The sequence below is a fragment of the Triturus cristatus genome, chromosome 11, assembly GCF_964204655.1.
Source record: "Triturus cristatus chromosome 11, aTriCri1.1, whole genome shotgun sequence".
In the NCBI taxonomy this organism is placed as follows: domain Eukaryota; kingdom Metazoa; phylum Chordata; class Amphibia; order Caudata; family Salamandridae; genus Triturus; species Triturus cristatus.
In genome coordinates, this window is record NC_140594.1 from 82,250,837 (window position 1) to 82,272,900 (window position 22,064).

At 47.1% G+C, this 22,064-nt stretch overlaps 1 protein-coding gene across 2 annotated transcripts in view; it reads right to left on the bottom strand.

Annotated features, from left to right (window-relative positions):
• The window catches only part of LOC146783280 (tRNA (32-2'-O)-methyltransferase regulator THADA-like), a 233,738-nt gene that overhangs the window by 135,026 nt on the left and 76,648 nt on the right, over positions 1-22,064 (bottom strand). The gene's annotated exons all lie outside the window — the stretch shown is intronic.

A 22,064-nucleotide genomic window follows, 5' to 3' on the forward strand; every position in this document is an offset into this window, starting at 1 on the left:
ATTTATTAATTATTGTGAGAAGTTGGCCTGGTATATGCTGTCCACTAATTATAGTGGGAACCCTGTACCAGTCCAAACAACCCCTTATTGGTTATAAGTTAAAGACAACCTTTATTGAAAGCTATCCTAGTGGTAGCTATGGAGAGCAGCCTTCAGGCTAAGTCTTGAAGGAATGTAAAGCAGCTTGTTTTACCAGTCTATAATCTCTTGAGTGCCTAAATGAAAGATAACCACACCAGGTATATATATAAAATATATGTATTTATTTCTAAACACACCATCCTAGACTCTTTATGAGGCTAGAGGTCAAAACACAAGTTACACTTCAAATAGGACAGTAATAAGCACAAATACGCGTCAGGCCCTAGGGTCGAGCCAAACCATATACTAAAATAGTGGTATAAGAACCACGACTTAACTAGACACAAGGCCTAGAGCCTGTAGAATCGCTGGGACCCCAAGGAACCACCCAAGGTAGTGACACAGGGGAACCACGGGGGCCATGTGCAGTGTGTGAACACAGCTGCGAGCTCCCGTTAGCTTCTATGGGGAAAGTCGCAGTTAGATTTTTAAAGATTAGGGACACTTAGAATTGAGTCCGGACCAAACCCTCTTGGACTTAGGAAGTTCCAGGGTCAACACGGAGTACTCGTGTTACCTCACCCAGGGAAGCCGGGTGCATAGGTGTCAAATGGTGTCAGGTCGCGTCGTCGATTTTAATGGGAGCTGGCGAAGAAGTGCTGCTGCCGGGAAGATGCGAAGTGTCCGAAGAGATCCAAGCCTGGATCGAAGATGAGAAGAACCTGAAAGCAGAGGGGACAAAGTCTGGGTCACTAGCCAGTGACGAGGAAGACGATAGGCAGATGCCCACCGATGTCGGGTGAAGAAGGTGAAGCTTGACTCTTCAGCCACGAGGACCAGGAGGCGTCGAGGATGACCAGGAGCTGGATTCGAGCTGTCCCACTAAGGATGTAGAGTGCTGCAGCGTCGGTGCCCAGATTGGACACAACAAGCCTTGGCAACAGCAACCCACGCAGAAACGAGAAAGATACTTCAGTGCAGACCAGCAAGGTCTGTGGGACTCACCACTTGGTAGGGAGTAAGGGCACGTCTGGAGCAACCAGGGAAGCCAAAGGAAATTCAAAGTTATCCCCTCAGGGACCCACCAGTCGACGGACCAGGGATCGCGAAGGGACCTCGAGATGGAACACAAAATGGCGGCCCACGGGTCACTCGGGGTGACTAGGCCGACAATCTTCGGTGGATTCTGTGCTCGAGGTGGGGGCTACAAGTCAGCCCAAGCACGACTTCAGGAGACGTCGAGAAGTAAATGCACTTGCAAAAGTGCACGGTGACTAGGAGTTCCGGTTCCACGCTACTCACGAGGGCTGCGGGTCTCAGCTTTGTTGGGGACTCGGGTCGGCCTCTGAGATGTCTGGAAATCCTCTTCCTGGGCTGCAAATACTTCGGAGTCCGGCGGGAGCTTCGGAAATGCAGACCGGCAAATTGCTTTGTTGGTGCCTGCCAAGCAGGGGAGTCACTCCTTGCCCCCAGGGAGATTTCATCAGTCCTCTGAGAGCGTCGAAGTTCCAGGATTCAGCTTCAGAGTTTCGTCTAGTGATTTCTAAAGTTCTTGTTACAGAGGTTCCTTACTTATACCTAAGGAAGGGGTTGGACTAGCTCTTGGGACCCACCTATGGGAGGGTTTGGAAAGATGGGTGGCTACACCCATTTCCTTTGTCCAGTTTCACGCCAGAGCAGGGGCTGGAAGCCCCTGAACCGGCTTGAGCTGGACTATGCACAGGGACACCAAATGTGCCCCCAGTGCAGGACTTCAAAGCACTCAGAGAGTGCTCCCACCCAGCCCCAATACACATAAGCCTGTCTGGGAGGTGGTTACACCTCCCTGTGACAGGAAAACTATTGTCCAGGCCTCCCCTGACGGAGTTTCGGCCAGCAGCAGGAGGCCAGACCCGTGTCTGTGGCTGCAGCATCGATTTTGTGATGCCAGGGCTCTATTACGTTTCTACCGGGTATACCGGTGGGTACATGTCTCTCCCTCTAGAAGGGTGGAATTCTACCCCCGCCGGCAGAACTGGCGGGGGATAGGATTCCAAAGTGTTTGACACCAAACACGACATGTTTCCGTGCAGCCATCCCAAATTTAGCATTTACCGCTAGGTTATAATGCACTTAAGAGTATATGGTCAGGCTGCACTACAAACAGCATCAGAGAAGGGTCTCTGAACGCTGCAGAGGGGCTCTGCTCATGCAGGGGCACCCTCTCACATAAGAACCAACCAAGCAGTCTGCCTTCAGGATTGATAAGGCCTGCCATAGGAGTGACTTATAGGTTTATATGTGTGTATGTATAGTGATATAGGTAACCTATATCAAAGTAAGGGGTGCATGCACCACCTTACCCAGGATGCAGTAGCAGACCGGTGGTGTTATTTTGGGTGGCTTTCCAGGGGTGGCATAATACATGCTTCAGCCCCTGGTAGGCCTCTGGGGTACCTATGCCCTGGGTTCATAGTGTACCATATACTAGGGACTCACAAGGGTACCTCAGGGTCCAATCTGTGGTGTACCTAAAGTACATGCAATCAATTTAGAGAGGAAGCAGCTAGGCTGGGGCCCTGAATAGCAGGGATCCAGCCAGACTAAAGTCGAAAAACAGTGAAACACCAGCAAAAAGTGGGGGTAAACATGTGAAGCAGATCCTACTCTCCTACACAACCCCCCCAAACGCAGGGACATTAAACTAACCTTGACCAGTTGAGTCTTCATGTTCTAAGTGGAAATATCTGGAGAGTCCATCTGCATTGGCATGGTTACTCCCAGGTCTATCTTCCACTGTATACTGTATAGTCCATCCCCTGTAGGGAAATGGACCGCCTGAGAAGTGTGGGGTTTTCACCCTTCATCTGTTTTAACCATAGGAGGGGCTTATGGTCTGTCTGAACAATGAAGTGAGTACCAAACAAGTATGGCCTCAACTTCTTCAGAGCCCAAATCACAGCAAAGGCCTCCCCCTCAATGGCTGACCAACGTTTCTCTCTGGTGGTCAACCTTCTGCTTATGAAAGCTATTGGTTGATCCTGACCTTCATTATTCAAATATGACAGTACATCCCCTACCCCCAACTCAGATGCATCTGTTTGGACAATGAACTTTTTGTAGTAGTCAGGACTTTGCAGAATGGGAGCAGTGCACATGGCCCGCTTCAGGTCATCAAATGCCTTTAGACAGCTAACTGTCTACTGAACGTTTTTGGGCATTTTCTTAGAGGTTAAGTCATTCAGGGGTGTCACTATTGATCCATACCCCTTGACAAATTTTCTATAGTACCCAGTCAGGCCTAGGAAGGCTCTCACCTGAGTCTGGGTAGTGGGAGCAACCCAGTCCATTATGGTCTGGGTTTTGCTCTGCAATGGTTGAACCTGGCCTCCACCTACAAGGTGGCCCAGGTACACAACCTGACTCTGCCCCATCTGGCACTTAGTAGCCTTGATAGTTAGGCCTGCTTTTTGCAGGGTCTCCAAAACATTCCTCAGGTGGACCAGGTGATCCTCCCAGGTAGAGCGAAAGACAGCAATATAATCTAGATATGCTGCACTATAGTCTTCCAGGCCTGCCAGGACTTGATTCACCAACCTTTGGAAAGTGTCAGGTGCATTCTTCAAACCAAAGGGCATTACCACAAATTTATAGTGCCCACTAGGGGTAGAAAATGCTGTCTTTGGCTTTGCATTATCAGCTAGTCTGATCTGCTCAGCGCTTGGACGCCCTTGGGCAGCAACCGCGCTATATAAATGACAATACAATACAATACAGTAGCCAGCTGTCAGGTCAAATGTGCTTAGAAACGTGGCTAACGCCAAAGTATCTATCAGCTCATCTGCCCTCGGGATGGGATGGGCATCAGTCCTAGTGACAGCATTGAGACCTCTGTAATCCACACAAAACCTCATCTCTCTCTTGCCATCTTTGGTGTGAGGTTTAGGTACCAGGACTACTGGACTAGCCCAAGGGCTATCTGAGGTTCATAACTCCCAAATCCAACATCTTTTGGACTTCTGTCCTTATACAGTCCCTGACATGGTCAGGTTGCCTGTAGATCTTATTCTTCACAGGCAGACTGTCCCCAGTGTCCACTTCATGAGTGCACCAGGTGGTCTGACTTGGAGTCAGAGAAAACATATGTCCGAACTGGCTGAGAAGTTTTCTGCAGTCAGTTTGCTGCTGGGCAGTGAGGCTGCCTGCCAAGGCTACACCATCAACTGACCCATCATCAGGGTTCTGAGAAAGCAGGTCAGGGAGTGGGTCACTCTCTTCCTCCTGTCCTTCATCAGTAGCCATGAGCAAGCCCATGTCTGCCCTGTCAACATCGGTTGACACAAAGTACCCTGTGGGGACCCCTAGGGGTTCCAAGGTCTACCAAGTAGGTGACTTCCCCTTTCTGTTCAACAATTGTATGGGGGCCACTCCATTTGTCCTGGAGGGCTGCTGGGGCCACAGGTTCCAACACCCACAATTTCTGTCCTGGCTGGTAAACAGTCAGTACAGCCTTTTGGTCATGCCAGGCTTTTTGCAATTCCTGGCTAGCCTCAAGGTTTTTGGTTGCCTTTTTCATATACTCAAAGCGATATCAAAGGGGATGATGGACGGAGCGCTTGAGCAAATCAAACACTCACCCCCACTCAACTGATCTTGTTTTAATCCATCACCGTTCTTTAGCTCACTCCACCACCCCAGTTCAGACATGGCCATATGCAAATCAGTCTGACCCGGCCAACTTAGGGCGAACAAAGCGAAACCTTGCTCACTTTGCCACTGGATTCAAGATAGCCCGGCTGATGAGGGCTATGAACCCAAAACCGGTCCCAGGATGCTGGTTTCCGTCCAAGGAAGACATGGCTTGGCAGTTTGTGCTGGACTGTTCCCATGAGGCACAGGGTCAGACTGATTTGCATATGGCCTTGTCTGAACTGAGGTGGTGGAGTGAGCTAAAGAATGATGATGGATTAAACCCACATCAGTTGACTGGTGGTGAGTGTTTGATTTGCTCAAACTCTCCGTCCATCATCCCCTTTGGTATCGCTTTGTTCGCCCTAAATTGGCAGGGTATGCCCAGACGTGGGTCCCTTGCTCACTTTGCCACTGGATTCAAGATAGCCTGGCTGATGAGGGTTATGAACCCGAAACCGGTCCCAGGATGCTTGTTTCCGGTCCAGGGAAGACATGGCTTGGCATTTTGGGCTGGACTGTTCCCATGAGGCACAGGGTCAGACTGATTTACATATGGCCATGTCTGAACTAGGATGATGGATTAAACCCACATCAGTTGACTGGGGCTGAGTGTTTGATTTGCTCAAACGCTCCGTCCATCATCCCCTTTGGTATAGCTTTTTTCATATACTCAGCCATCCTGGCGCAGAGACCAAGTACATAGTCCACTATGTTCTGTTTAGGGAGTTTGAGAGGTAACTCCCCCCATCCCTCCTTCACCAGACACAAAAGACCCCTAACAGGATGGCCAAACAAAAGTTCAAAAGGGCTGTAACCAACCCCCTTTTGTGGCACCTGCCTGTAGGCAAACAACAGGCAGGGCAAACGATGTCCCATCTGCACCTAAGCTTCTCTGGGAGACCTTTAATCATGCCCTTTAAGGTTTTGTTGAATCTTTCAACTAAACCACTGCATTGTTGGTGATAGGGTGTGGTGAACTTGTAGTTCACTCCACACTCCTTTCACATAGCAGTCAAGTAACTAGACATGAAGTTTGTACCCCTGTCAGATACTACCTCCTTAGGAAAGCCTACTCTTGAGAATACACCCAAGAGAGCTCTTGCCACCACTGGTGCTGTAATGGTCCTTAGGGGAATTGCTTCTGGGTACCTGGTGGCATGGTCCACCACCACCAGTATAAACCTGTGCCCAGATACTGTCTGAGGATCCATGGGACCAACAATGTCAATCCCGACCCTCTCAAAGGGAACCCCAACCAAAGGTAGTGGTATTAGGAGGGCCATTTGTGGTTCCACCTGCCTTGCCACTGGCTTGGCAGGTCACACAGGAGCGACAAAACTCCTTAGTGTCTTCAGAACTGTGGGGCCAGTGAAAGTGAGGGATAATTCTGTCCCAAGTCTTGTTCTGGCCTAGGTGTCCTGCTAGGGGAATATCATGGGCTAGTGTCAATAGGAAGCCTCTAAACTTCAGAGGTATAACCAACCTCCTGGATGCACCAGGCTTGGGGTCTCTACTCTCTGCGTAAAGGAGTCCATCATTCCAGTATATCTTATGGGTGCCGCTAGCATTCCCAGAAGCCTCATCAGCAGCCTGCTTTCTGAGGGGTTCAAGAGAGGGGCAGGTTTTCTGCTCCTGGCTCAGATCTGGCTCCTGGAAGGGCCTCCTGTCCCCAAGAACTCAACCTGGTCAGGATCAAGCTCCTCTGGAACAGTTCCTTCTTCAGGCTCAAGATCATCTCCCTGAGGAGACTGATCTGCATTCTGAGTCAGGTGGGAAGGCACTGCCTTAACCCTACTGCTCCTCCTCTTGGGAGGCACCTGGTCCATTATTTCAGAATCCAGGGCCTGTCCAGTGTTGGACATTTTGGCCTGTGACCTAGTCACAGCAAAGACATGAGCAGGGATCCCTAACATTTCTGCATGTGTCCTGAGCTCCACCTCAGCCCAATTCTTGGGGAGAGGTCAGATCTGAGTCCACCAGGTACTGGTGCAACAGCTGATTCTGACGATTATTAAGGATCTGCTCCCTCATAACCAAATTGTACAATTCTTGGAAGTCATGCACTTTGCTGCCAAGTAACCAACCTTCCAGAGCCTTAGTAGCACAATCTACAAAGTCTACCCAGTCTTGATTCTGTGCCTTTAGGGTATTCCCTGAATTTTAACCTTATTGCTCAGTGGTTAGGCCAAACCCATCAATCAAGGCATTCTTCAGACTGTTGTAATCATCTGCCACCTCCTCTCTAACAGTGAGGAGCTTATCTCTAACTTTGTCTGCAAAGGAGAGCCATAAGATTGCTGCCCACTGCTCCTGGGAGACCCTTTGAACTTTACAGGCCCTTTCCATTGCAGTTATCCATTTGTGGATGTCATCCCCACTCTGGTAGGGAGGGACAATCATTTTTTTTTCATTTCATAAGGCTTTATTCGGAGCTTAAAACACAAGTCCATAAAAGCAAAACAAATACACAGCAAATACAATAAACATTTCATGATAAAAATTGTAGACAGGTTACATGATTAAGACATTTAAATAATTAAAAAAGCATACCAGGCCTTACTTTAATGGCTGATAGGAGGAAGGTTGCAGTAAAAAAGCATACATCAGGGTATGGTTTAAAAAGCAGCTTCATAGCATCTTGTCTATTCCTGACTCCGTATTTTAACAGGATAGGTTTAAGATAGGCTTGACGATAATTGTCATAAAGGTTGCATGACAGAAGAAAGTGCATAGTGCTTTGAGCTGATACGTTATCACATGGGCATGGGCCTACCGGATGTTTTTTAATACACGGGTAGGCCACCAAATGATGAACTATCCCAAACCTTAATCTAGTAATAACATACCTATGGGAGGGTCGAGTAACTAGACTCAGATATGGCTGAAAACCCTCGTTTTCACAGAATCTGCTGTAAAACATACATGTACTTAAGTTACTACTAGTCCTTTCCCTTTGCTCTAGCTTAAAATTAATAAAAACCGACTTCATCACTTTTTTAGACAAACTGGAGGGGGCGTTACAGTCATCTTTAAGGCTAATACCATAAATCTCGAAGTAACAATTTATGACATATTTAATCCAGGGAATTTTTAGGTGGCCATCAATGGAGAGACAATCTCCAATAATTGCTCTGCTTAGGGAGGTCTCTTCTTTTAACCATACAGAACGCCACAACATTAAGGGCCTTAGTGCCAGTAAATCGGAGAGGTGGGAGATACCTAGTTCTCTATGGGCCAAATCATTGGTAGCGGATTTAGGCAAACATAGCAACCTTTTTAGAAAGAGGTTTTCCTCCACTTGCAGGTTCCCTGTCTTGATATGCCCCCACACTCCGGCTCCATAAAGGGCCACAGATAAACATCTCATTTGAAAGATCGTCACCATATCTTTAATCCGTTTATCTCCGATGTTTGTAGCGAATTTAAACACCCCATGCGAGCTTTTTGCCATCTTTGCCTGGACATTATTAATCTCGCTAGTCCAGCTGCCTGATTTAGAAAAGGTGATGCCGAGGTAATTAAAAGAATCCACTGTTGACACCTTATGGCCTTCTAAAAAGAAGGCATGAGGTTTTTTACATACCGCACCGCATTCCATAATAAAAGTTTTAGTCTTGTTGATCAACAGCTTTCTATCGTTGATGAACAGCAAAAACCTGTCCATCAGGCGCTGTAGGCCAATAGGGGTCCTAGACAAAATTACAGCGTCATCCGCGTAAAGAAGTACGGGAACGCTGAAATCATTAATTTTTGGTGCGTCAGCCACAATCTCTTTTAAAACTGTGTCCACTTTGTTAATAAAAAGAATAAAAAGTAGAGGGGCAAGCACACATCCTTGTCTAATTCCCCGTCTAACACTGAACTTGGGGGTACACTCCCCAGCCTGACCATAGCGAACACTAGAGTTTAATTTGGCATAAAGTCTCGCTAAAAAGTAAACAATAGCCTCTGGGGCCCCCATTTCCAATAGCGTGGTCCATAAAATGTTATGATCCACCATATCAAAGGCACTACTCAAATCTGCGAAGCAGAGATAGAGAGATCCTTTTTTTGCCTTAGTATATTTGCCTATGATTAAATCAAGGTTGAGGCATTGTTCTAATGTTCCTCTGCCCCTCCTGAAGCCGTATTGGGAATCAGCCAGGATATTATTGGACTCGGCCCATTCTTCTAACCTTACCATAAGTACCCGGCTCATGACTTTCACCGAGGAGTCCAGGAGGGAAATTGGGCGGTAATTCTTTGCATCCCCCCTGTCTCCTTTCTTGTAGATCGGTACGATGATGGATTGTTCCCAAGTGTGTGGAACCCCGGCGCGTACGGCAGTATTAAAAACCTTTGTAAGCAACAGGCCCCATATCTCTGGTACTGTTTTGTATACATCGATAGGAACCCCATCAGGTCCCTGGGCCTTCCCACCCTTGCTGGAATTAATACTATCCCACACTTCGGCAGTAGTAATGTCCAAGGATATAACAGGCCACCTGTCATCGTAGAATTCACCATTTCTGGTCGAATCAAAAATCTGGGAGAAATGGGTGACCCAACTCTCCGAACTGACATTTGCTGTTAGTTCTGGGATCTTATCGTCCTTCAAAAAGGGACTATTAACTGTTGCCCAAAATAAAGAAGAATCCGCAGTAGAGGCTGCTTGATCCAGTTTATCCCAAGCCTCTTGTCTTAGTTCGTTTTCCTAGATTTAATAGCGGTCTGGTAGATCCCTCGTAATTCCCTAATAGTTCCAGTATCTCTCTTCTCGGCTGACAATGCTATTTTGAGCCTTTTAAGTGCAGTAGTGCAGGTATGGTCAAACCATCCCTTGAGCTGGAGGGACAATCTTATTCAGGTTTCTATGTTCATAAGACCTCTCCCTATCTCTAGGGATGTTGCTGCCACCATGGGACTCTAGTCCCAACTTTTTTTCTAGCTCTGTAGAGCTCTAAGGCCTCCTTATCTAGGACTACCTGCCTCTTTCTGATTTCCAGCTCAGCTTCCTCATACTTGAGCAGTCTCTCCCTCCTCTCCTGAGAGGTTTCCCTCCTATGAGAGGAAATAGAGGTCCCTACTGATGAGTAAGAATGGTTAGACTCCACTGAGGGAGATCTTGACCTTCTAGGCCCACCACCAACTCTTCCAGGAAGGACAAAGAGGGGTCCATTGTGGTCCTCTCCATCACCTTCTAGGGGAATTGGATTTTCCAGGTCCAGATCATTGTCATCTGCCTGGCCAGCCTCAGAGGTCAGGCCATGGGGAGTTTCTCCCCTAGGCCCTTCCTCTGGTGCTGTTCCACCCACTATGCCTACCCCTTCAGACCCTATAGGTCTTCTGAGATCATCCAGCCTGAGTACCTCTATGAAATGCTGGGTGGTTGGACCTTTGCCTGTCTTCAGTTTCCTAGCTGTGCATTATGCTCTCAGTTCCATGAATGGGAGGTTATCATACTTGGAAACTAGAAGCCCATTGGCTTCTGGCAGGGACCCACTGGTTCCTGGCCTTGAAGACATTACTAGTGAGGTGCGGTGCATTGCACTACCTACTCTAGTGTGGCCTACTAAATTCTCTTGAGTTGTAGAAAGGGTGTGCTAAGCCCTTAACACACAAATCTAAGTTCAGTTGAACTTACTGTATTCTAAAGCTTACATTATATGTACCTAGGGTACCTTTAGTGGTTTTCAGTTAGTCACTCGATTGAGATTATCTGGTAAAACAATAGCAAGCTGGAATGCCACACGCTGCACACCAATGTGAGAAGTTGGCCTGGTATATGCTGTCCACTAGTTATAGTGGGCCCCCTGTACCAGTCCAAACAACCCCTTATTGGTTATAGGTTAAAGACAACCTTTATTGTAAGCTATCCTAGTGGTAGCTACGGAGAGCAGCCTTCAGGCTAAGTCTTGAAGGAATGTAAAGCAGCTTGTTTTACCAGTCTATAATCTTGAGTGCCTAAATGAAAGATAACCACACCAGGTATATATATAAAATATATGTATTTATTTCTAAACACACCCTCCTAGACTCTTTATGAGGCTAGAGGTCAAAACACAAGTTACACTTCAAATAGGACAGTAATAAGCACAAATACACGTCAGGCCCTAGGGGCGAGCCAAACCATATACTAAAATAGTTGTATAAGAACCACGACTTAACTAGACACAAGGCCTAGACCCTGTAGAATCGCTGGGACCCCAAGAAACCACCCAAGGTAGTGACACAGGGGACCCACGGGGGCCGTGTGCAGTGTGTGAACACAGCCGCGAGCTCCCGTTAGCTTCTATGGGGAAAGTCGCGGTTAGATTTTTAAAGATTAGGGGCACTTAGAATTGAGTCAGGACCAAACCCTCTTGACTTAGGAAGTTCCAGGGTCAACACCCACGGGAGCACTGGAGTACTCGTGTTACCTCACCCAGGGAAGCCGGTTACATAGGTGTCAAATGGTGTTGGGTCGCGTCGTCGATTTCAATGGGAGCTGGCGAAGAATTGCTGCTGCCGGGAAGATGTGAAGAGATCCAAGCCTGGATAGAAGATGAGAAGAACCTGAAAGCAGAGGGGACAGAGTCTGGGTCACTAGCCAGTGACCAGGAAGGCGATAGGCAGAAGATGCCCACCGATGTTGGATAATTTCAGGTGAAGAAGGTGAAGCTGGACTCTTCAGCCACGTTGACCAGGAGGCGTCAAGGATGACCAGGAGCTGGATTCGAGCTGTCCCACGAAGTATGTCGAGTGCTGCAGTGTCGGTGCCCAGATTGGACACAACAAGCCTTGGCAATAGCAACCCACGCAGAAACGAGAAAGATACTTCAGTGCAGACCAGCAAGGTCTGTGGGACTCACCACTTGGTAGGGAGTCGGGCACGTCTGGAGCAACCAGGGAAGCCCAAGGAAATTCAAAGTCACCCCCTCAGGGACCCACCAGTCGACGGACCAGGGATCGCGAAGGGACCTCGAGACGAAACACAAAATGGCGGCCCACGGGTCACTCGGAGTGACTAGCCCGACAATCTATGGTGGAATCTGTGCTCGAGGTGGGGGCTACAAGTCAGCCCAAGCACGACTTCAGGAGACGTCGAGAAGTCAATGCACTTGCAAAAGTGCACGGTGACCAGGAGTTCCGGTTCCACGCTACTCACGAGGGCTGCGGGTCTCGTCTTTGCTGGGGACTCGGGTCGGCCTCTGAGATGTCTGGAAATCCTCTTCCTGGGCTGCAAATACTTCGGAGTCCGGCGGGAGCTTTGGAAATGCAGACCGCAAATTGGTTCATTGGTGCCTGCCAAGCAGGGGAGTCACTCCTTGACCTCAAGGGAGATTTCTTCAGTCCTCTAGTCTTGAGTAGAGCGTCAAAGTTCCAGGATTCAGCTTCAGAGTTTCGTCCAGGGATATCTAAAGTTCTGGTTGCAGAGGTTCCTTACTTATATTTAAGGAAGGGGTTGGACAAGCTCTGGAGACCCACCTATGGGAGCGTTTGGAAAGAGGGGTGGCTACACCCATTTCCTTTGTCCAGTTTCACGCCAGAGCAGGAACTGGAAGCCCCTGAATCAGTTTGAGCTGGACTATGCACAGGGACACCAAATGTGCCCCCAGTGCAGGACTTCAAAGCACTCAGAGTGCTCCCACCCAGCCCCAACACACATAAGCCTGTCTGGGAGGTGGTTACACCTCCCTGTGACATGAAACCTATTATCCAGCACTCCCCTGCCGGAGTTTCGGTCAGCAGCAGGAGGCCAGACCCGTGTCTGTGGCTGCAGCATCCATTTTGTGATGCCAGGGCTCTATTAAGTTTCTACCGGTATAACAGTGGGTACATGTCTCTCCCTCTAGAAGGGTGGAATTCTACCCCCGCCACCAGAACTGGCAGGGGGGTAGGATTCCAAAGTGTTTGACACCAAACACGACATGTTTCCGTGCAGCCATCCCAAAGTTAGCATTTACTGCGAGGTTATAATGCACTTAAGAGTATATGGTCAGGCTGCACTACAAACAGCATCAGAGAAGGGTCTCCGAACGCTGCAGAGGGGCTCTGCTCATGCAGGGGCACCCTCTCGCATAAGAACCAAGCACTCTGCCTTCAGCATTGATAAGCCCTGCCATAGAAGTGACTTATAAGTTTATATGTCTGTATATATAGAGTGATATAGGTAACCTATATCACAGTAAGGGGTGTATGCACCACCTTACCCAGGCTGCAGTAGCAGACATGTAGTGTCATTTTGGAGGGCTTTCCAGGGGTGGCATAATACATGCTTCAGCCCCTGGTAGGCCTCTGGGGTACCTATGCCCTGGGTACATAGTATACCATATACTAGGGACTTATAAGGGCACCTCAGATCCAATCTGAACTGTACCTAAAGTACATGGAATCATTTTAGAGAGGAAGCAGCTAGGCTGGGGCTCTGGATAGCACGGTCTCAGCCAGACTAAAGTCGAAAAACAGTGAAACACCAGCAACAAGTGGGGGTAAACATGTGAAGCAGATCCTACTCTCCTACAATTATCACCGCCTTAAACAATGTAATTTCATTAAAGATCATCAGCACTCCTTAAAAGTTTGATTTTAGCCAATTCTCAGTTTCAATTCTCTCCGTGCAATCTATTTACTGCCTTTCCTGTATGTGTTTAAAAAATTATTAATGACAATGTAACACCCTATAAAAATGTGATTTTCTTTTTACTTTATTTGTATGCAAGATACTTCTGCACGTTACATACCATGCTTTTTACCATATAATAACACTACGGCTCCAACTATTTTAACAATTCATAAGATCACATGCCGGACCTCCTCACTCCTCTATGATACTATGTATATCAATGCGTCTCATGTCAGGAGTTGATTATTTGACTAGCAGATGGTTTTTTTTTTGTTAAATAGGCTAAATTGTACTGGTATTGTGAACAGTAACATAAAAGTGACCCCTTTAGGCTATTTTTACAAATCAATTCTTATTTTCTGAAAATGTGTCTGCTCATTGCCCAAGGAAAGGGATCCCTCTGATTGAGACCTACAACCGGTTTAACCCCCTTGAAAACGTGGAGCAGGTAGATTAACTTCCTACCACAGAGACATCAGAATGAATTGGGTCTGCTGTACTGGACATGCTCCCTCCAACGATTTCCCATGTCAACAAGGTTAATGTACCGCCCAATCCGGCTTCCGAAGCAACCACAGCACGGAGACCACACTCCTCGCCACCACCGACAACATCCGCTCCATCCTAGACTGGGGTGAGACTGCAGTCCTCATCCTACTTGACCTCTCGAACACCTTTGACACAGTCTCCCAGTGCACCCTAATCACGAGACTCCACAACGCCGGCATCAGTGACAAGGCACTCGACTGGATCCACTCCTTCCTCACCGGCCAGACTCAGCGATTCCGACTACCACAGTTCCTCTCAGAACCTACAGAGATCAGCTGCGGGCTGCCCCAGGGTTCCTCCCTCAGCCCTACCCTCTTCAACGTCTACATGGTCCCCCTTGCAGCCATCGACAGAAGGCACGGACTCAACATTGTCTTCTACGCCAACGACACACTGATCCCCTTCCTCACTAACGAACCCACAACTGCCAGAACCAACTTCCTCAGCGGAATGAAGGTCATTGCCCCCTGGATGAAAGACAGCTGCCTCAAGCTCAACTCGGACAAGACCGTAGCACTCATTCTGGGACCCTCCCCTTCAGCCTGGGACGACTCTTGGTGGCAAGCCGCTCTGGGATCCCCTCCCACTCAGACAGACCACACTCGCAGCCTCGACATCATACTGGACTCATCGCTCACAATGAACTGCCAAATCAATGCAGTTTCTTCAGCCTGCTTCCACACACTCTGCACGCTTCGGAAGACACTCAGATGGATCCCCACATAATCCAGAAAGATGGTTGCCCACGCACTCATCACCAGCAGACTCGACTACAGCAACGCACTCTATGCCGGCGTCACCCAGAAACAGCTCAAGAAACTACAGAACGTCCAAAATACCGCAGCCAGACTGGTCCTCGACATCTCCCACCACAGCCACATCACGCAACACCTACGACAACTCCACTGGCTCCCAATCAACAAGAGAATAACCTTCAAGCTCATCACACATGCCTACAAAGCTCTCCATGACGAAGGACCAGCATACATGAACCACCGCCTCACATTCCCCGTTCCCACCAGACAACTCTGTTCCACCCAACTCACCCTTGCCTCCGTCGCCAGGATCCACAAAACCAGAACAGGTGGAAGTTCATTCTCCTTCTTTCTCCGTCAAGACCTGTAACACCCTGCCCCTTCACCTCACGCAATCCGTGTCACTGACCCAATTCAAGATTGACCTCGAGACCTGGCTCTTCGAAGGATCCTACACCCAGAGGGACCAGCATCCCCCAGCGCCTTGAGACCATAACGGGTGACTAGTCATGCTTTACAAGTCCCTGACTGATTGACTGATTGAATGTATCTGTAAATGATGATTCTGCTATTTAATGTACTGAGGACACTTCTATTTTGTTGACGCCGAGCTCTGGTACATCAAAGTTTAATTTATCAGGGCATACGGATATAACAGACTGCACTCAACCAGGCTCTACTAAACGCTCTATTTTAAACTCACCTGCAACTATCAACCAAAATTGTAAGCTAATGTCTGGGAATGTGGCTGGTCTTGCTAGTAAGTTCAGTGATTGATGCTGGTCCACTATGATAAATGAATGTAAAATCGTATACCGGCAGGAGACCAGAGTGTGTGATATTATACATTTAATGGGTTTATCTCTTTTGCTAGCCCAGCTGTCTTCTCTATTAGCGGTCGGCACAAGGGTGACCTGCCAATTTTGATTTCTGTCTCTTTAGCAGACAGGGTCACTGAAATTAACTGCAATACCATTCATTTATTTACAAGTCTGAATACGTCTGTGTGGCCACTTTTGATGCAGAGATTTGGGGAACTTGAGAGGTATCAGAACTCCAGGTGAGCGAAAAATAATTTGTGAAAAGATTACTACCTGTCCCTTCTGGAACGCCCAAAGGTATAGGTCACTTGGAATTAGGGTTATTATAGTTATTATACTTGGTGCAGTGTGTGAAACTTTCCCCGTTGATGTTCTGGCTTTCTGTATAGTCCAAACCAGAAACAACACGTTATCGACTTGCGATACTAGATTGTCTGAGGTATGATAGAGCTCGTAATATTCCATGGTTGATGTATATTAAAGAACAATTTGCCCTGATGGGGCGGCCCGAATTTTTCAAGAACCCACAGTGCATTAACCCTGCTATTAAAGCATCTGTCAGAAGCGATTATCTTGCTATGTTAACGAGGATTAGGGAGGGGGCAGAATGCAGCACGCAGAGGGCGGCTGCATATCAACTTTTATCAACCACCATTCATATGGAACCTTACCTTGATTTTGTACCTAATCACTGGCACGGATTTTATTTGGTTAGATTTTGCTTTAATATAGGCCACTTGTTGGTTTCCTATCCTAAAGCTGTGTATAGAGACTCGGATCTGGTACCTTTCCCATGTGATTCTGAGTCTCCACAATCTATGTTGCATTTCCTTTTCTTCTGTAACTTTTAGACAGCCCCAAGGAAAAAGTGTTTAGGGCCCTTATTCAAGTCTCTCAATATAAGGAATGCAGATCTGCGCTGTTGTACCTATACATTTTACAAACTGAATTGTTCATGCCTAATGGTACACAAATTTATCCCGGCTGTGGTCACTGCCAAGAAACATGGTTGGCAAGTAATTCCAGGTCATGAAATTTTGCAAAGTAATTGAGATCTGTGCTTATACTATGTTTTAAATATTGCACTTTATCCTTGATTTGATAGGTACTGAAGATCTGATTGATCCACTCTTTTCTTAATTATCGGTTGTGTCCATATTTTGAAATGCACTTCGGCACATTAGGATCCAACCCAGATGAAATTGAGCTTTTTATTGTACTTTAACAATTGTAATCACTTAATTTAGAACCTGAAATTCTAATTTATTACTGTGTTATGATATTTTTGCACATGGTTGAATTTGTCATATTTATACTGGCTCCAGGGTTTTGACTCTTGTTCGATGAAGTTGTGTCTAAGTTTACATGTTTTTGGTGTATAAATGCTATTTTTGCTCATGTATGCTTTTATGGTTTATTATGAGCCGAATAAAGATTTCCTGACTGACTATCAGATTCAAACACAAAGGCCCTCAGTGGGGCCCAAATATCCTGGGGCTTGGGGCCTGCTGTGCCCTATCTAGACAGGCTTCTTCAAAACCCTATATTAAGCCCACCAACCGGTCTTTATCCAACAGTGTAGACACCTTAAACAAGTTTAGGCTAATTTTTTACTAGGTGATCAATAGCACGGTCCCTATGAACCACACATTCTCCTTTGGAAGAAATGGAGTCATGCAAGCTACCCTTCCTTATATTAACAGCTGTCAACTATGGGCTTCCATAAAAAAAAGACAAATTTAGATAGCTGAACTGGACTAACGAAAATTCCAAAATCATTTTAATAAAGGTTTCTGCTACATTTTGTAATTCTTTTGTAACTTACAGTCAATGCTGAACTCAATAACTGACATTGCTACTTCCCAACGCTGTGAAAGCTGCTGTTTCCACTGTGTTATTATAACAGGCCATCTGATTAAACACATGTTCACCATGAAGGTTTCCTGGCGCTCAGTACTCTGCTTTTAAGAAGTTGGAGAAATATCAGGTTGGACAAGTATAAAACTACAGTTTTGCTTCACTATTCAAGTGTACTTTTTAAATTTCACATTACTCTGAAGGTCATGAGTCAGGGCTACCGGTGCGAAGGGTTGCCTTTAGCCTGAGTGAACCATTTCACATGAAATGTGCCACATATGCCGCTCAGGGAAGCTCTTTGTGTGCCTGTGTGCAAATTAGCATTTACATTCTGAAATTGTCGAAGTAGGAACTAAGAGGAATATGCTTTATGTAAAAATAAGGTCCATAAGATCACCCCATATAAAATTCTAAGGGCCATATGTATCAAGCAAAATTGCGATCGCAAATGCCGAAATTTGCAGAATTTCGGTGTTTGCGATCGCAATTTTGCTTAGTGGTATGTATGAGGCAAATCTGCGTGCAAAATAAGGAATCGCAAAATTTGCGATTCCTTATTTTGCGATTGCATTTAAGGAATCGCAAATTTTGCGATTCCTTAAATGCAATGTAAGAAGCACCAAAAAAGTGCAATTTGGCTTTAAGGAATCGCAAATTACCACCAACTTCAAGTTGGTGGTAATTAGCGATTTCTTTGAAAAATGCACTTTTTTTTGCATTTTTCAAAGTGCAATGTGAAGCACATACGTGCCCTTAGGGCATGTATGTGCGCCACATGTGAACCCATGCTTATTTCAGGGATGCAACAGGGTGTCCTTTTGACACCCTTGCACCCTTGAAATTGCATTCTCAATTTGCGATTCTCTAATTGCTAATCACAAATTGAGAATGTCTTCCCATTTCTAAGGGCTTCTAGGCCCATAGGAATGAATGGGGAGGTATTCCTTAATTGCAAATCGCAGTTTGAGATTCGCAATTAAGGAATATGTAGGATTCGCAACATTTATTGCAAATCTACATACATAGCATTTTGCGATTCTCAAATAGCGATTTGCAAAAAATCGCTATTTGAGAATCGCAAATGAGGATTTTGATACATATGGCCCGAAAATTCATCCATCCCCTAAAATTCCAAAGGCAGAGTCCACATGGACACACAGTGCACAATAACAGTAGCAAACAAGAGAACTGCATGTTACACCCCTTCAACTTTGAACAACTCAATTAATCCACCATAAATTTGGCACAAAGTACAGGCATGGGTTATATTTTGTGTCAGACCAAGACGCTTCATTTCAGATCCTTTAGCAAAACTATTGCTTAGAATGCAACATGTGTTTGGCATTACATTTCCAGTCATTAGCAAGAGACAAAGACTATTACCCCCTGGCATGACCAGCTCTAATTTTCGTCCTTCCAAGGTCAATATATTGATCATCATTAAAGTAGGTGGTGTTAACATCAGTCTATGATATGCAGTGTCAAGAGCTATAAAAACCAATTAATTCTTATTACAAATGCATATACATATTCATGCGTTAATATTGCTGGCTTCAAAGAGGTCTATCTGCAGTACCTGGCACCAAAGAACCCACCAACATATAGAAGGTCTTTACTTCCTTGCATCTCATATTTCACCCCATGTGGCTGGTCTCAGCCTAAGCACATCCTGACTGAGACTGTCTATTAGAAACCACACTGTTTATGAAATGTACAGAAAGGATGGGTCAGTAACCTCGGTCGAGCCCCTACAACCCATGGGTCTTCAATAATGTGCTACCAGGGTTAACCAGTGGCCCCTGCCCCCCCAGTCAGTAGCCACTTAGGCCTGTTTGATCTTCTTTGGGCCCTGCACCCCTGATGTGGTCAGAGTCCTCACTCTGGTGCATGCAGCTCACACCAGAAACCCACTTTGCCTTGATGTGCCGGGACTTATACTTAAACCTTCTCCTATTGCTGTTTGGTATGTGGTTTTATATTTGTAACCTGCTGCTGTTTTTATTGCACTCGTTATTTTAATATTTATACCTGAATCCGCTCAGCTTGTATCTTTGCTCTTTTGCACAATCGGGGATCGAACCCGTGACGAGTGGCCCGTTGTTCCGCCCTCGTGACAGAGGAGGTGGGCGAGCAGACTAGTGCTCCGCCCCTCACTCCACGAGTTGTATAAAATGGCTACTTTCCCCAGGAAGCGCAGCGGACGAGCGCAGCGGGCGCGCCGGCGGCGCGCCGAAGGCTCACCAAAGGCAAGCCCGTCTGCGCCCGTCCGCGCCAGTTCCGTGCCTGGTGCCGGAACCTTTGGTCCGGGGTCATGGAAAACGTCAAGTCATCTTGTCTACTGCCGTGACACCCTCCTGGCTCTTCGATATAAAGGTAGGAGCTCGGGATGCGCGATTTTAGAAATGTGCGAGGATGGATTGCCCCCCCCACAGCAATGCATCAATTGCAATCAAGCTCTCCCCAAGTTCTACTGGCATACTAGTAAGCTCTGTTCGGCCTCATCAGTGCCTTGGGCTAGGAAAGAGCACACTACAGTTAAATGCCTGTTACTTAATGCTAGATCCTTGGTGAGACACAGCATAGAGTTAGCCGACCTCATAGTGGAAACTAAATCACAGATAGCATTCGTAACAGAATCCTGGACAGATGCTGCCTCAGGTCCGGATATCGTCAAAGCTACCCCCCCTGAGTACGACTGCTTTGTCCAGAACAGAGGAATTAAAAAGGGGGGAGGTCTCGCTATTATCTACCATAACTCTATCAGAGGTTCATTCCAGTCGGGTACCACCGACTATTTTGAAGCCCTTACCTTCAACCTGACCCTTTCTAACCATCAATCTCTCAAGGGCGGCCTAATTTACAGGCCACCTGGACCCAAAGCCCCGTTCCTCCCTGCACTTAGTTGCTTGCTAGAAGAAGCACTTTGCGCTAAAACATTCACTGCGCTGGGAGATTTTAACTTTCACCTGGAATGTGAGTCAGATCCCGATACGCGGAATCTTTTAGATCTGATGCATGGGGTTGAGCTCAACCAAAGGGTGATTGGCCCAACCCACAGGGCTGGGCACACTCTAGATGGGATTTTCTCCAATCTTCCCAACCTTGAAATCTCGGCTATCCTCCCGGTCTCCTGGTCGGACCATGCGGTAGTGCACTTTGAAATCAGCCTGGCCTGCCTTCTAGACCTAGTAAAGTCATGAACCCCCCTAGAACGATCAGGAGGTGGAAAAACATAGATGGAGAGGCTCTAGAGAATCTGCTCAAAACCTCCATGCAGCCCCTTATGGCTAACGTGGAAGATGCAGCCACTTCATACACCAATTGGCTGGAAGCAGCATGCCTCAACCTTGCCCCTCCAAAAATGTTTCACTCCACCCGATCCAGCCCCTCTGCGCCCTGGTTCTCTGAACATATCAGGGACCATAAAATGTTGTGTAAAAAGCAGGAAAGAATCTGGCGAAAAAATTACAAAGAGGAGGATAGAAAGCTTCTCTATCTAGAGATAAAAAGGTACAAATTGGCGATCCAAGAGGCAAAACATGACTTCTATACAAAACGTATCAAGGAGGCCAGTAATTCCGCCAAGGAATTATTTCGCACAGTTTCATCCCTGGCAGCCATCAAACCAGTGGAGATACCTCCTAGCCGCAAATTATGCCAAGAGCTGGCGAATTTCTTTTTAGAAAAGGTAGATATTATCTTCCGTCCGCTAGACATGCGTGTCAATACCCCCGCTCCTGAATTTAACCCTGAGGCAGACATCAACCTTCCGAAGCTTCTCAACTTCTCCCCCATTAGGGAGGAAGAGGTGGTGAGCAGACTTCTACGGACAAACTCAGGCTCCCCCAATGACCCGTGCCCTGCCAGCGTGGTCAAACTGGCCTCATCGGCCGTCGCCGCAGGGCTCACCCCACTGTTCAATGCCATGCTGGAAAAGGGGGAATTTCCCTTACGTTGGAAACAAGCCTCCATCTTACCCCTGTTGAAGAAGCCTAATTTAGCGGTAACTGACCTGAACAACTTTCGGCCAATAGCCAGGCTACCCCTTCCGACGAAAATCCTGGAGGGTATCCTAAACACTCAGCTAAGCGCTTTTCTAGGGGCAGGCCATGGCCTGGATGGTTCCCAACATGGATTCAGGGCAGGGCATAGTACCGAATCTGCCCTGATTAAAGCAACTGAAGATGTGAGAACAGTGATGGACGCAGGAGGCAAAGCTGCCCTGATCCTGTTGGACTTGTCCGCGGCCTTTGATACGGTCCACCATAAGATACTTGGGGACCGGCTCAGGGCCACTGGGATCCAGGGCAATGCGCTAAAACTCCTGCTTGCCTTTTTGTCGGACAGGACTCAGAAAGTGGCACTAGGGGACTACGAATCAGACCCTTTCATGCTGCCCTGCGGAGTCCCGCAGGGATCCTCCTTGAGTCCCACCCTTTTTAATATATACGTCTCCACCCTTGCACCAGTCATCAGATCTTTCGGCTTTAAGTTAACCTCTTACGCAGATGATACTCAGATAGTGGTATCTCTGCTGCCCGGGGAAACTGACAGCACAGCGGATAGATTCAGAGGCTGTATGCGGGAAGTTAGTAACTGGATGGCTGATAATTGCCTCAAATTAAATTCTACTAAAACCGAAGTCTTGCTGTTCGGGTCCAGCAATAACTTCTGGTCCCCACGTTGGTGGCCCGAGGAAATGGGCACCCCGCCAGCTCCGCTCCCTAAGGTCAAAAACCTGGGTGT